Source organism: Pteropus vampyrus, unplaced genomic scaffold, assembly GCF_000151845.1.
Source record: "Pteropus vampyrus isolate Shadow unplaced genomic scaffold, Pvam_2.0 Scaffold158, whole genome shotgun sequence".
Classification (NCBI taxonomy): domain Eukaryota; kingdom Metazoa; phylum Chordata; class Mammalia; order Chiroptera; family Pteropodidae; genus Pteropus; species Pteropus vampyrus.
The window spans coordinates 250720-263171 of record NW_011888939.1 but is presented as its reverse complement, the minus strand read 5'-3'; the positions used below and the strand labels follow the sequence as shown (position 1 = coordinate 263171).

General features: G+C 49.8%; 1 long non-coding RNA gene across 1 annotated transcript in view; it reads right to left on the bottom strand.

The window, feature by feature from the left end:
* Positions 1–6132: 6132 nt before the first annotated feature.
* LOC105298653 overlaps positions 6133–12452 on the bottom strand; it is a 10368-nt gene continuing 4048 nt past the window's right edge. The window contains exon 3 of the long non-coding RNA XR_896463.2: positions 6133–8731. This is a non-coding gene — a long non-coding RNA (uncharacterized LOC105298653). The remainder of the gene's footprint in view (positions 8732–12452) is intronic.

Below are 12452 nucleotides of genomic sequence, written 5' to 3'. Positions count from 1 at the left end.
AAGAAGCTATTTAGGACGAGCAAAAGAAATCATAGCAAATGTTAAACTCTATATGACAAGTACCAAAAAAAAAATCCAAAAGATCAAGAAAAAGAAAATACACATCAGTTGACTGTCGGACATCTCCGTACGGTCCCTTTCTCTACCTTTTTGGCTACGTCCTCTTTGCTTGACCCTCGCGGGACAATGATTTTGTAATGTCGCTTTCTACAGGGAGATCGGAAGGATGATTGTTCAGGGTGGTTGGTCAAAACCTGGCTTTTGCGATTGCTGGTTGAGAGCGGTTTCTTCAGCTCCGCGGCTTGTGACCGAGAACACCGTGGCCAGATACTATGGAATAACACAGGGTAGATCACAGGGCGGGAAGCAGCCTGACGCCTCCTGGCAAGACGTAGGACAGTGGTCCTGCCAGAGCTGGGCCCTACACAGAATTCTCATTACTTCTATTTTCTGTGAATCCTATCAACAACCCCCCACCCCCCGCCAAAAAAAAAAAAAAAAGTTTGGTTTATACTTTATGTTTACACTTGCGTACTCTGCACGATCACATTTATTCCCGACAGGAGAGAGCTTCCATTTTGACTGTCGATGAGGGTCAAATCCTCTGCTTACAGGTTTTTAAAAATTGCGTTGAAATACGCACGACATCAAGTTGACCATGTTGGCCGTTTTTAAGTGCGCAGTCCGGCGGCGTTCATACGGACACACTGCTGCGTTTCCCTCACCGTCGTCCGTCCCCAGAACTGTTTCACCTTGCAAAACTGACGTTCTGTCCCCATTGAACAGTTTCCCCCCTCCCAGCTCCTGGCACCCACCTTTCTACTTCCTGTTTCTACGAATTTGACTCCTCTGGGGACCTCAGATAAGTGGAATTTTACAGGATTTATCTTTTTGCGACCGGCTGATGTCCCTCGGCCTAACGTCTTTGAGGTTCGTCCATGTTGTAGCGTGTGTCAGGATGTCCCGCCTTTTCGGGCTGCCTCATGTGCCACTGCGTGCTGGACCGCGGGCTGATCCGTCGTCCCTCAGTGGATGCGTGCGGCTGCTCCCGCCTTTGGGCTGTAGTGAATGACGCTGTTAGAGCGATGGTGTACACATGTGTTTGGGACTCTGCTTTTGCTTCTTCTGCATATGTACTCGCAAGCGGGACTGCTAGATTGGACGGTCACTCTAATTTTTTGAAGAGCCACCATACTGTTTTCCACAGCGGCTGAACCATTTTACGTTCCCCTGCTTACAATTTTACACGTCTGCTGATTGAAGAATTTTCCAGGCTGGCTTCTGGCCTTGAGCGCTATACTACCTTTGGCCCTGGACCTTCATATCACAACTTCGGGGAGTTGTCACAGAATGTGGTAAGAGCCAGCGTCCCCAGAAACCATCACTGCTCAGGATGGCAGCAAAAACTTCGTGATACACAGAAGTAATTCTCATTACTTCTATTTTGAAGTGACTACAGACCACGTGCATATATGCCACGCAACCCCAACTTCTCCTTAGTGAGTCCCTCAGATACCGGTGACCACTGCCTCTCACAACAAGGGAGGTGTGACCGAGGGCAGGAAAGAGCCAGCAGTCTTAACCAATTACAGTTAAAATATCTCACTTTTTCAATTTTTATAAAAACGTGTGCCTGTGTGAACAAGATAAGGCGCCTCCCAGGGCCTCAACAAAAGGCACCTGCAATTCAAGGGCCCTGATGCTTAAATGCTCTTCGCTCCGACGTAACTATGTCTCTGCCCAGCACATTTTTGAAAATATTTAACTCGGCAACGCAAACTCTGCTTTAGAAAGAACCTTTGACATTCAGTCCTGTATGTATTTAGTTTGATTTTGCTTTTGAATGACCAGTTGACCAGGAAGGTGAGTGTCTTTTGGAACAGTCTGTCCCACTGGGGAGCAAGGAGAAAACATGGAAACCTCTGTAAACACCATTCCATCCCCTTCACTTGCCACCGAGCTTGGGGCTGTGGGAGGATTCCTGGGCCGGGGCGAGTTCCCACGTCGTAACGATGGAGAGGCACGGCCCCCTCCCTGTGGTCGCATCTGGGAGGGGACAGGCTGCTGACCCCCGCCCAGCGCAGGCCTGCTCGGAGGCTCTGCTCCCTGAGCCCCCAACCCTTTTCTGGTCCTGGAGCGGCCCCTCCGCTTTCTTCTAGGTGTCATGGGCGCCGATGGCCACCAGATGGCGGTGTTGCCTGCGGAATGCTCTGTCGCCCTCTCGTGGTTGAAAGTGAACACTACGCCTTCTCTCCCGTTCTTCGGGTGCAGGGAGAATCCAGGGGCGGCTGGGGAATATTAAGCCCCTCTGTGTGCTTCATAGACTGACCAGGGGCCCAGGAAGGAATACTCAGATTCTGGGGCCCAGAGGAAACATTTTCCAAAGCACTCCTTGTCCTCGGTTAATAGAGAATCAGTCACCCCCCGCCCCCGCCTCAGGTCCCCCCATAGAAGGGGCTCCCCAGCCAGTATTCAGTATTCAGACCCTAGACCGGAGTCAGACAAGGGGGTTGCGGGGTGGCAAGGGGTGTCCGCTCGCTTCCCCACCCTGCTCCATGGGATTCAGCCCTGTCAATCAGCCAGCGGCCCCTTTCCAAGGCCCCGCGGACAGGGCTGCTGTGTTCTCGACCGGGCTGCAGGGCCTGGACGCAGCCCGACATGGGACAGCCCAAAGCTGGGCCCCGCGTGCCCGGGAGGACCCGTGGAGAACGGACTCTGTGAGCCTCTGGGGCCTGGAGGAGTGGGGTGCGGCATGTTAGGGAGACGCAGGCGCGAGGCCGCCTGCGGGGAGGCAGTTAACACGCGCAGTTAACATGCGCGGGGCTGTTTCTCCTCCCACCCTCCTGACCCGGGCTCACACCAGGTGTCCTTGCACCTGCCGGCTGTCTGTCTCCGCCAATCAGGTGTGAGCTCTGCCAGGGCGGGGGCTCCCCGTCTTCCCTGTGGCACCATCTGAGCCTCGGGGAGCACTTGATAAAGGGCTCTCGCGGGAACTCAGCCACCTAGGCCCGCACGTGGCATTTAACACGCGAGTCAGCACCTCGGAGAGAGCCTCCAGCCCAGGGGCGGGTCTGTGACCCCATGGGAGGGCTCCGGGGTCTGCCACCCAGCGAACGACTTCCTGTGACTCCAGAGAGAAGAAAAACTGCTCCGCTCATGATAGAAAACGTCACGATTTAAAAATGAATCCTGAGAATGCTTCAGAAATTCAAGGACTCTGTCCAGTATTAGGGTCTTGTGGCTGCAGTAACGAATTCTCACAAACTGGGTGGCCCAAAACCCAACAAAGATTTATTCTCTGAGTTCTTGAGGCCAGAAGTCCAAAATCCAGGTGACAGCAGAGTCACGCTCCCGCTGGAGGCTCTAGGTGAGGGTCCTTCCTGCCTCTTCCAGTTTCCAGCAGCCATCAGCAGTCCTCAGCTAGTGTCCACATCACTCCAAACTCTGCCTCTGTGGTCACATGGCCTCTTCTGTGTGTGCGATCTCCTCTGCCTCTCTAAGGACACTTGTCGTTAGATTTAGGGCCCAGCTGGATCATCCAGGAACGTCCCCTCCTCTTGGATTCTGTAGCTTGATCACATCTGCGGAGGCCTTTTTCATGTCAGGTCACGCTTGCAGCGTGCCGGGGTTGGGATGTGCACGTGTCCCCTGGGCCCCCATTCGGCACACTGCACGTCCTCGGTGCTTTTTCTCAGCGTGTCACCCACAGCACGCCAGGTGTGAGGAGGCTGTATGTGTTCACCATCCGTCTTCCTCCTCCAGGAGGACCTACTGCTAAGGCTGAGATGTGGCCTGAGACCTAAGCTCTCCCCAGGGGGCTGGCTCCTCCGCCTGTCTCGGGGGGAGGGTCCGAGTCTGGGAAGAGTGGCTTGGCCCCAAGGGTTGGCAGTGAAAGGCGCACTCTTCAGTGTCCTGGGCCAGGTGTCCTCAGCTTTTCCCTGAGCAGCAAAAGCTGGTCACCAACACCCCGGCGTGGACGGCAGTTGCATCTCTGCTGTGTGGGGGTGGTATGTACGAGCTGCTCCCCTGGCCCTCCCCCTCCCCCTCCCCCCATTCGGAGGTGGTGACATCTGCAGAGACTCCTGAGGCCTTCTGTCCAGTGAGATGGGGGAACGAGGCTGGGGAAGGAGGCCCTGAAACCTGGCAGAGAAAGTGCCCCTCAACGCAGATACTAAGTGCCCTTGTTTCCTGCAGTGAGGCTGCGATGTTTGGGGAAGTCACAGCTGCTTCTCTCACTGGGCTCCTGATCCTTCCCAGCCTCTCTCTGCTCTCAGCCTGGTGACACTGCCCCCACCCTGCCCCTGACCTCCCTGCCTTGGACCCAGATCAAACCGAGGCTCTGTCCTCCGGAAGTGTGGGCCCACGCCCTGAGGTTGGCCCCTTGTCTTCCCCGAGCCCTTCTCCTCAGTTCTTGTGCACTTTGGGGACACCCTGGGCCAAATCTTGATTTAGTGTCCTCATCACCATGCCCTGACCTACAGGCTGGATTGAACTGAAGGCTCAAACGGCTCGAACGGCATCATCCACTCGAATAAATCTCTCCCGAGAATCTGCTCTGTGCGCAGCCCCAGGCCAAGGCCTGGGAAGACGGGGTGTGAACGGGACACACCAGGGCCTGCCCAGGAAGCTGCTTCGCTGGTGCAGGAGAAATGAAAAGGCTCTGTGATGGGTGAGTCCGGGTGCCACGGGCGCACAGAACGGCACCAAACCCTCTGGGCGAGGTGGACGCTAAGCAGAACGCTGAAGGTCGATGAGGTCAGCCAGGTTGCGGGACGGGGCATGGCTGGGGGGGTCACTGGAGACAGCGCCAGCGTGAGATTTCATTCTAGAGAGATCCCTCTAAAGAGAACAGATGACAGCAGACAAAACCAGAGGGTCACTGGGCTGGGGTATACGGGGTGCTCGGGACCTCGGTGGCATCGCTTAGGTTCGGGGTGGTTCGCAGTCAGCTTGGCAGGTTCAGAAACGCAGTATGTTCAATACCCAGAGGAATGCCATGTTCAGCTAATAAAATATAAAAATATATTTAGCTAAATCTGAAAAATAGATTTAGCTAAATCTGAATTTCAGATAATAAACGTTTAGAATAAGTGTGAGCCCTGTATTCCATGAAATCCAAATTTAACTGTGCATCCAATATTTAATCAGTCAACTCTACCGATGGTGACAGTCTTCAGGACCGACTCACATGTACCCAACTCACGGGGGTCCGATGTAAACGCGCCGATTTATTAATTGACCATTATAGGCAGGAGTTAAATATAGAGCTGTTATTCAGATTCTCCTTTCAGGAAAATTAAACCAACCACCGAGTCTGCTTGGTGAGCACAGCATGAGAGCGAATGAGAAGTTTAAAAGGAGGTTTTATCTCGAGGTGTGGAAATCCTGGCGAATTCTCCCGGCCTGCCCACAATCTGCCTTGGTGGTGGAATGTGCGAGTTGCCATCGGAGATGGCAGGTCGGGGGCTTCTCCGTCCTCACGTGCCGCTTCCCGTCGAAATACGAGGTTCTTCTGGCTCATCCATCATTTACCGCTGGTCGATTCCTCCTTATGCTCTCGGAGGGGGCCTTTCTTTCAACGTTCTGGGGTGTCCAATTGTCTTCCAATTACAACATATTTTACTCGCGTTTCACATTTTTCTTTTTAATATTTAGTGGTCTTTGCAACCACTTATTTGGACTTCATAAATCCATCTAGAACGATGAGGTAATCTTTGGAATCAGAAATTATTTCAGAAACTTAGGGTATGCATATCCAAGGGGGTCCTTGCTCTTCCTGACTCTCTCTCAAACGCTCACATCCAGTCCCTCTATAGTCACCGCCACCTCCCTGGCCCTGGCAGCATCCCTCGCGTGGATCACGTGGCCTCTCAGCTGGTTTATCAGAGTCCGCTTTTGCCCTCTGACCTATTCTCTACTCAACAGCCAGAGTTTTTTAAATGCATGGATGACATCATGGTGCTCCCTGCAAAGGCTCCTCCCCATCGTACTCAGAAAAAGCCAGCCGTTAGTTACATTCTTTCAGGATCTGACCTATGTCAACCTCTAACCCCTCACCTCCGCCCCCACTTTGCTCCCTAGAGTTTTCCCTTCTGTTACTTTGCCGATGTAAGAAACATCCAAACCCGTAAAGAACTTTTATAAGATTTTATGTGGGCCAGACTGACAAGTGCCAGGAAGCGAGATCTCAAATGCTCTGGAGAGTGACTGTTTTGCGGTTTGTTTTGTGCACTTGAAATTAAGGAGGGAAGGTGAGGAAGATTAATTACATGGAGGTGGGAGACAGCATGGCAGGGAAGGGTTTACACAATGATTGAGGTTATGCGCTCTCTTGATGGTGGTTATTTCGAAGATGTGTTAACACACAAAAGCAACGGACCGGGCTTGCTAAAGGCACAGATAAGATTTTCACTAATTGTTACATGCCTGAGGTGGGACCACCCACCATGACCTGTCCAGTTAGGAATTTACGATCAGATCGTCCTGTGAGGTCACTTTCTGTAGAACCCTTCTTTCGTCCACAGCTTTCTAGAATGGGCCCTGTCTTACTGCATCCGGTGAGAGGTAAATCCTGCCACGTCCAGCGTGGCTCTGGACAATGTACCTGAGTGGGAACGGTGGGACGTGAAGAAAAGAAAGAAGACAGAAAGCTGGGGTCGGGGGGTCCACCGTCCACTGATGATGGAGCGATGGCGGTTTTATTTTTGCGAGCTGCTTTTATACAAGAGCGTGCGAGCTGGCGTAAGCAGTTTCCCTTAGGCAGAGCGACAGTTTCTTCTACTTTTCCCAAGCCGCGTCTTCTCATGACCTTCGGCTAGTCTGTTGGCCTGCGGCTGCATTTGGACTTTCTTGTTCTCAGAAGGGGTCTGCGGAGGCGAGGTCACCCATTTGCCCTCGCAGGCGGCGAGGACCTTGTCGGCTTACAGTCCGCTCTCCACATGCCCCCCTTTCCTTCTTTTGAAGCTGCAGCATATGCAGACCGATGTCATACTGTGTTAATTGTCGTTGGAAGACGCGGCAGCTGACGGGAAAGATACAGAAAAAGACAACTAGGAAGCACAAAATTCCTGCCAAAATCCAAAAAGTATGTCTTCACATATTAAACGGATGAAAGCCTTGTGAGCTATCTAACAAGTCTTTAGCTAAAGCTCGAGGGCTGATTATAGTACCTTTTGCATTTTGAGTGTCCAAAATCTCTCGATGCAAATTAGGCAGATCTGAGCTCAAATTGTTATGATGCCAAATATCTTGAAAAGAGGTCTAACCCCCCGCCAGTCCCATCGTGACTGGCTGTAAGTCACGTCAGTCACGCAGATTCCCTTGTAGGCAGCACGACAGCGTCAACTCGTTCTCATCTCCAAGGCCTCAACCTCATTTCCAATCTGAACAACTGATTCTAGAGCATTTCATTTTACCTCTAATTTTAAGTCAACATCCTCTTGACTTTTCATGGCCACGGACGTATTATGGGCTAATTCATTTACGAAACTGGCATTCTGAATGCTCTGTGACAATGGGACCGCGGTAGTAACTGCCGTGGCTACTAAAGACACAAAGACTACTAAACCAGCAATAACCAGTCCCATAATTCTTTTGTCTCTGCTCAAGGCAGACTTCATTTCTAGCAGAGTTCGAACACTGCTTTCATCATACCAAAGCTCTTCCAATCTTGTTGGTAACATTATAAAACTAAGTTGATTCAAAACCAATAGTTCTGACCCTTCGTTGTGAGTTAAATAACAATTGACACAAGATATATTAAGAAGTCCATTTGAGAAAATTGTCTGTAATTACCAACTGGAAAGGCATAGGGGGCGGCAACGCAGGCTCGAACCCCATGGCGATGCTTGACGTTCAAATCTGCAGCAGATGAATCAGACAGATTAACGAGGTCCAAGGCTGCGAAGGCGCGCCACAGGTCCTTTTGAATGTGTCCCTCTGGGGCGGTCACCAAAGAGGCTACGTACCCTGCAGGCGTCAGCCAGTCTCTGAGCGACGAGGCGATGAGATCAGTCACACACCATCGTGGCCGTCTGGTTGAGTGATGCTCCGAGGACGCAGAGGGTGAGCACGTTCTGGCCAATTCACCATCCTCTCAGCTTTGCTGATGTCGTATTGGGACAATAAGGGACCCCAGGAGGATGCGTTGCTGGCATCGCCATTATTGTTAGAAAAGTCCAGAATAGATCAGTGCTGCGAGTACTCAGGCATGTCCCACGGTCCAGTGAGAGTGGCAAATCTAGCGCCCCCACGGCCGTCAATTCCCAAGCATCCCGGACCCCAGTACGAGTCCCCGCACCCAGTGGTGCAGCCGATGATACCCCCAAATAATTAAAATTCACCTACCGTGGTGTTATATGGCCACAGTCGGTCAGGTGTGACAGACAAAGCCTGGCGCTGACCCATGTCCTGTCCTTCCGATGTCAAATGTTTACTATGCCCCCGTGTGGGATCACATGCCTTCCCAGTCCCTCTGGCCCGTGGAATGATTATTGGAGGAGTGATCTACAAACGCTTCGGGGGAGGGACGAGCTTCTCTGGGTCTGATCCACTCGCCATCTTCACAATGTGTCCACAGGCACCTTCACGAAAAACACACACACGCCCCAGGCCCACACTGAAACAAGATCCGGGCCGTGCCGTTCATTAGTTAACGGGTCCTTCCAACTACTGCTTGTGGATTCCCCAGAAGGGGACCAGAACCTTTCTGCAGCTGTTTGACCATCGTCATCTGTGTTTTAAAGTAAAAAGTATATGATTTAATATATTTTGAGGAGTCGTGGCGCTGACTCCCCCCTTTTGTTTTTGTATTTGCAGTCTGCGGGTGTGATGCGCTCGTTCCACAATGCGTTGTCCTTGAGGATTACAGGGTAAACCTGTCACATGTGCGATCTGGAACTTATGACAGAATTGTTGAAACGTCTCACTAGTCTACCCAGGTCCATTGTCAGTTTCAGTTTGCTTAGGGAGGCCTAGGACTGCAAATGTTTGCAAGTGATGACTAATCACATGACTAGAGCCTTCCCCCAAAACGAACGGTGGAGAAAATCGATTCTGAACCGGTACGTACGGTAGTATGTCCGTAGGGAGTATGGCGGAAGGATCCTACATGAGTGACATCCATCTGCCATACGTGATTAGGTAACAGTCCCCTTGGATTCACTCCACAATGAGGAACAGGCAGATGAATTTGACACTGAAGATATTGCTTAATATCTTCAAGCCCTTTCCCTAGTCAGTCCAAATTGCTTCCAAATTGTAGGGCCGTTGCATTTTGACGGTGTCGTTGATGACTTTCTATAGCTAGCTGCGTAGGGGCGGGAGCGCAGCAACCAGTGAACAGTCGATAAGAACAGCTCCATTGGCGCGGGCAGTGCAATCGGCATGTTCACTTCCCTGGCCGGTGGCCCCAGGAGTTGCGAGTGTGCGTGTGTGTCCAATGAAGCATAGGTCAGTCCTGGCTTGAATAAGCTTTTGAAGCTGTATGAACGGAAGAGGCTCTCATCTGCCGTATGTCCAATAAAGGCAGTTTCAATAACTTGATTTCGGTATATAAATAAGCACTGTCTGAATAAATATTTACAGGTTGTCGCGGAAACAGCTCTAAAGCCCAGATTAAAACCAATAATTCAGTTCTCTGAGCCAAAGTCATATTAGTCTGTTTTGAATAAGTCTTGAGTAGGAGTATGTACCACAGCAATACCACTGCTGGAGCCATCCCTGAAGACAATAATGGCCTTAGGGATAAGTACCTGAGAAATCACCTTTGGAAACGTAACAGGTGTTTGTAGCAAAAACTGTATCGGCTTATCAGGTGGATAATGACAATCAATGGTTGTGTTACATTGAGCTAATGATAATGACCATGAATCAGAATATTGATTTAACCATGCTTGCTGCTTTTGATTATAAGAAATAATTATAGTGTCAGGATCTCTTCCTAAGAGCTGTCGCATCCAGGTGTGACCCTTATCTACAAGGATAGCAACTAACTCATAATATGGGTTAAGAACCTTTGGAACAGAATTTGATAAATGCAGCCACTCTGTTGGGCCTGATCTCTGCCAAATAATCCCAGTTGGTAGGGGCTTAGTTGGGCAGATTACTAGTAACAAAGGCAGAGAGAGATCTATACGATAGTCCTGTGTTTTTTGTATTGCTTCATTTACTCATTGTAAAGCCTGTATAGCAGCGAGAGTTAACTCTCTGGGAGTTGATTAATATCTCCAAGTAATTTTGGAAAATCATTAAGCACTTTTAATGAGTCAAATCGAATCTGAACTTTTTGTGGTTTGACTGTACGCTGCAAAATCATATTTTCCCAAATATGAAAAAGGCACAGACCTCTGCGCTTCCTCTGGTGCAGTCCAAAGACCGTAGTTCTGTAAAGACACCTGCAGTTCGGCATACGCTTGCAGAAATACTCTTTCCTCTAAGTGTGCGAGCAGAATGTCACCCATATAATGGATGATATAGGAGTTCGGAAACTTTTCTCTAATTGGCAATACTGCTTGAGCAACAAAATTTTGACACAGTGTAGGACTATTAGCCACACCTTGTGGAAGAAACTTCCATTGACACCTCTTCACGGGTGCCTTAAAATTAAGTGAAGGAATGTTAAAAGCAACACGCTTCTTGTCTTCGGGACCTAATGGTATAGTAAAGAAAAAGTCCTTCGAATCTATAATAAGATGAAAATTCCAAGGAATCATAGTTGGAGTAAGGAGGCCAGGTTGAGTGGCACCATAATTTTCATAGTTAAATTTACTGCACGGAGGTCCTGTAATAACCTCCGGTTCCCTGATTTCTTTTTAATGACAAAAATTGGAGTATTCCAAGGGCTAATGGAAGGCTCAATATGCCCTGCCTGAAGCTGTTCTTTTAACTAGCTGCTGGGCTGCAGATAACTTCTCCTGAGTTAGGGGCCACGGTCTACCCAAACGGGAGCATCAAACTTCCAAGATATTTTCCCAGCTGTAATCTTACATGAGGTAGCAGGAGCTACCAAGTCCCCAGTTACAAATTTTGATATCCTAACCCAGAGCAATCATATTTAGATTGGCCTTGCGTAGATTGTACATGGCCTTGTTGTTCCTTCCCTAGTCCACCAAGAGAGATACAACCTTCTCTAAACGTCATGTTAGAAACTTGAGCATTTGGACTAAAAATCATAACTTTTAGCTGTGACAGAACATCTCTTCCTCATAAATTAGCAGGCAGACCAGGAAGTATATGAGGATGGAAAGAGCCCTGTTGCCCATCAGGATCTGTCCATCGCAATATCTTTGAGCTTTGTAATGGTCCTTGAGCTTGTCCTATGCCTTGCAGCTCAGTTAAAGCTGGAGCAGTGGGCCAATTAGAAGGCCAATGCTTATCGGTGATAACTGATAGACCACAACACATTTTTCCCTCTATCAAGAGTCATTGTAGGTCTTTCTTGTTTAATTTGTTGGACCCTATAAACATCTGAGGAATCAAATCCAGATTTTCCCCACTCCCTAGAACTTAATATTTTCCCAGCCTTTATATAAGGAATAAGTACTAATTGAGCAATTCTATCAGTGGATAATATTTGAACATCAGTTCTTACTGTCTGAGCCATCACTTTAATTTCCCCTGTATAATCTTCATCAGCTACTCCTGGCAACACCTGAAATCCCTTCACGGTCATGCTACTTCTTCCTAACATAAGACCTACTGTTCCAGGAGGAGTAGGACCCCATATCCCAGTAGGAATTGCTCGTGGCCCCATTTCAGGAGTCAGTACATATCAGGTGGTGGGACTGAGATCCAGTCCTGCGCTTCCTGGCATAGCGTGGCAGGGCTGTTGAACGGTGGGCCTGCTTGACTCTCCTGGGACAAAACCGCGGACCGAAGGCCTGCCTGAGGCAGCCACGTTGGACGACAGGGTTACCGAAGGACTGGTGGTCAGGGGCCCCATTATTTGGTGGGGCTGGGGGGCCATTTCCCTGAATCAGGCTCCCCTGGACATCAGAGCTAGACTTACATTTATTGGCCCAATGGGTCCCTTTTTGACATCGGGGGCATACTCCAGATGGTTTAGGTTTACCTGCCCCTCGACCACGTGATGTTGGGTAACTTCCAAAACCTCCAGCTAAGCTCCGGGTGGGACATTTGAAACAACTTCCTCTACCTTCTCCTGTGGATCCCCTATATTACCTAGAGACTGAGTTAGGGCAGCAGCCAGGGCGGACCCTTGCACATATGCTGGCCCGACATCTGTACAGATTCCAATAAAATCAGACAATATGACAGTCTCTCTATAGGGTCTTAATGCTGCCTGACAGGGCTTGTTAGCATTCTCATGGGCAAGCTGTTTCACTATTATTCCCCTGCCTCTGCATCAGATACTGTCCTAGACACAGCCTGCAAGAGACGAGAAACAAAATTCTGGTATAATTCATCAGGGCCCTGCCTTACACTACTCAATT